This window comes from Acomys russatus, chromosome X (assembly GCF_903995435.1).
Source record: "Acomys russatus chromosome X, mAcoRus1.1, whole genome shotgun sequence".
In the NCBI taxonomy this organism is placed as follows: Eukaryota; Metazoa; Chordata; class Mammalia; order Rodentia; family Muridae; genus Acomys; species Acomys russatus.
The window spans coordinates 93,761,203-93,765,076 of NC_067169.1; the positions used below are offsets into that span (position 1 = coordinate 93,761,203).

Below are 3,874 nucleotides of genomic sequence, written 5' to 3' on the forward strand. Positions count from 1 at the left end.
GAGACTGGTTTGGTCAGAAAGCCTAGAGTCTAAATGCCCAGTCCTGCTGGCATTTTCATGTGCCCAGTGAAGCCACACAGATAACGGCACCCAGCGTTTTAATTCTCTGGAGTGCACAGGGGCCTCTGCCTAAAAATGCTGCTGATGCTCTCCAGACTGTGGTATGGGATGCGGTGCGATGGGATGGGATGGGATGGGATGGTAGGGTAGGGTAGGGTATCTTATGGGATGGTATAGCATGGTTTATAGAGAAAAAAAAAGAGTTACAGTGCTGTACATCTGCCCAGCGGCTATTTGGCAGTGTTGGGGACACAAGCCCCGTGGCCCCCACATTCTAGACACACACTGGGTCCTATGACAACAGTCAGCCCCTCACAGAGTTAGAGCAGTGGGTCCCCAGGCTCTTCTGGGCAAGATAATGTTAATATAAAGTATATCGAGATAAATTACAGAGGGCAACTAATGTGACACTGCGTGTTTTCTGGTCCTAATCCCGATCTCTGACACTGCACAAATCGGTCTTCCCTCTCATTGTAGAGATGGTTTAAGAAGAGGAGACAATACTTCTGGCAAGAACAGGGTCTGCCAGCGCGTAGTGGTGGTGCTCCTCCTGGGAAGAACTCCACCTCTCCTGAAGATTGAGCAGGAACCCTAGCGCCACCCTTGACCAGGAGCCACTTGTAGATGCAGGTGTTCTTCAACCAGCATGTTATTCTGCCTTTATCCCCTAAGAACCTGTGTCTGAAATAAATGCGTTGTCTGTCTGCCTCGTGTGTCACTGGATTCCTATGCTATGTGTGGCAGTCGTCAAGGGAATTGCCACTGAAGTAGAATGACAAGGTCTCTCCTCCTGTGGGGTGACATCCATCCCTGAGCGGCCACCGGTAGGCTTTAACTATCACGGAAGCTCGTCAAGTGACACGGTAGAGTTGTGTTGACCATGCGTTCCTCTCTCCCCCACCCCCGCCCCCTTGTATTTTGACAGCCTTCACCCTGGCCCTGACCATACTGCACTACCGATGTGCGTGGCAGACATGGAAAATATCTAGGGAAAGACAGCCTTTATCCAGACAAAGCTGGTTCCAGCCACACTTGGGACTTCATACTCAACATGGACTCTAAGAGAATTGGGGAGGGGTGTTTATTTATTTCTTTTGGACTTTTGATTGTTTCTGCGGCGTATTTGAAAAGGACACAGTGTCAAGCCTGTTGTAAAGGGATTTTTGTCAACTAGACACAAGCTAGAAACATCTGGAAAGAGGGAACCTCCATTGAGAAATGTCTCCAACCTGTAAGCAATCTTTGGGGCCTTTTATTGATTAGTGATTGGTGTGGGAAGGTCTCTCTGTCCCTCTGTGGGAGGAACAGCCCCTTTGCATGGTGTCCTGCAGCATGTAGGAATGTAGGCCAGGAGGATCAAGCCAGTACGTGACATTTCTTCATGGCCTCTGCTTCAGTTCCCAGTTCCTGCCCTGTGTTTGCTCAATGACAGGCTGTCAGCTCTGAGAGGAAATGAACCCTTTCCTCCGAGGCTGCTCTGGTCATGGCTTTTTGTCACAGCAACAGAAAACAAACGGAAACCAAGGCATGTAACAGAAGAGACAGACTGATGGAAAACACCCAAGCATTTCCCATGTTCAATGAGCAAGGGACCTGGTCTCACCTCCCGGTGAGTAGGTAAATGCACTTGTATTTCCTGACTTGCGCTTCTATTTTTCTCTAATTATAGGGTGCACACACGTGGAGGAGAACTCACGTAGTTTGTTCTGTCTGCCCACTGTGTGACTACTGAAATCCAATGAGGCTCATCAGTCTTGGGGTCAGGTGCCATTATCCACTGTTCATCTCTCCATGCCAGAAAATGAAAGATTAAAACCACACCAGGCTTCCTAGAAACCTACAAGAAACCTAGATGGGCGGGTTTGGGCTCAGGGGTCCCTCTCAAACTATGGCATCAGCCAAGGACAATACAGGCCATAACTTCAAACCCCTATTCAGATCTACCATGGACAGGACACTCTCCACAGTTCAGTGGAGAGTGGGGACTGACTTTCACACATACTCTGGTGCCCGATATTTGACCACGTCCCCTGCGTGGGGAGACCTGGTGGCACTCAGAGGAAGGATAGCAGACTACCAAGAAGAGTCTTGATACCCTATGAGCATATACAGGGGGAGGAGGGCCCCTCAGGAACAGTCATAGGGGAGGGGATTAGGGGGGAAGTGGGAGGGAGGGAGGAATGGGAGGATACAAGGGAGGGGATAACAATCGAGATGTAATATGAATATGTTAATAAAATATATTAAAATGAAAAAAAAACACCACACCAGGCACAAAATTAAGGCACTTAAAGAAAAAAACTCCCGCCCTTTCTCACTTCCTGGCCATATCGGTGGCTGATCTTGGTTGGGGATTGTCCAGCACCTAAGGCAGGAGATGGTGGCCACAAAGAAGACAAAAAAGTCTCTGGAGTCGACCAACTCTAGGCTCCGGCTTGTTATGAAAAATGGAAAGTACGTCCTGGGATACAAACAGTCTCTGAAGATGATCAGACAAGGCAAAGCGAAATTGGTTACCCTCGCCAACAACTGCCCAGCTTTAAGGAAATCTGAAATAGAATACTATGCCATGTTGGCTAAAACTCGTGTCCATCACTACAGTGGCAATGATATTGAATTGGGCACAGTGTGTGGACAATTCTACAGAGCATGCACACTGGCTGGTGTGCAGGTGATTCTGATATTATTAGAAGCTTGCCAGAACAGACTGGTGAAAAGTAAACCAGGAAAGTTTCCTTTAATAAAACTTTGCCAGAGCTCCTTTTAGAAAAAAAAAAAAACTCCCAATGCTGTCTGCAAAGTCCCTAATTCCTAGGGTGAGGTAGGCTGTGTGGAGCATCTCCCTGGGAGTCTATCAGCCTTGGGTAGAGTCATATCCTGTATTGATAAACGGAGGAAGAATTAACCCAAGCCAAAATCCCAGACTCTAGGGTCTCTTGGAGAAAATTCTTAGTTTGCCTTGACTTGCCCTGATCTTCCTGCCCCTACTGTGATTACAGATGTGCACCACTGTACCCTGCTTGTTTTTTACGTGTAGTTTTAATTTTCTTACAAATGGAAACAGAATATATGCACATTTATTGTGCTTGAATGTGATCATGCAGAAAGAGCAGTTCTAAAGGGGACGTTTCACGTCTCAGTTGTCTGTGGTTTTCTTAGCTCCTACTTCATGCCCTTCAGTTAACAGGTAATTATGTCACTTTCCCCCTTTTCTCTCTCCCAATTCCTCCAAAGTCGTCCCCTCACACGGCCCTCCCTGGTGCTCTCACATTAATCGCCTCTTTTTCTTCAATTATTTTGCCACAGGTCCACATATAGGCATGCATAAATGTATAAATGTGGCCTGGTGAGTCTGTTTGTGCAGTTTGTGTATATGTGGTTTCGTGGCTGCCCCTTTGCATTGTGTAACCAACGAGAGAGAGGCCAACTCTCCATCTCTGTGCAGTCACTACCTGCCTAGAGTTCTCCGAGTAGGGACAGAATAAAACCCAGGCCCCAAATCCAGGACACAGTGTCTCTCCTTGCCACTGGGACTTTACCCCATGCACAGTAGCCTGTGTGTTGACATGGCCTCTGTTCAGGCATCACCTGTGCAGCCAGTTCTGGGACAGACAGACATCCTCCCAGACAGACATCCTGGTTTTGGGGCTCTTGGATGCTTTCAGCCTCCCTAGTCCCCGCCGTGTCCTGAGCCACAGATGGAGGAGCTGTGGTGTAGATGTGTCCCCGGGGCTGCCTCCCCAGTGTCCGTGGTTCTGTGGCTGCTGTCAAGTTGCAGTTTCTGTGATGGCCTCCACGTGAGGCAGAGAGAGGG

The 3,874-nt window shown here is 48.3% G+C and overlaps 1 pseudogene; it reads left to right on the forward strand.

Annotated features, from left to right (window-relative positions):
• The first annotated feature begins 2,437 nt into the window (after positions 1-2,437).
• Positions 2,438-2,781, forward strand: LOC127185664 (60S ribosomal protein L30-like; annotated as a pseudogene).
• The last annotated feature ends 1,093 nt before the right edge of the window (positions 2,782-3,874 follow it).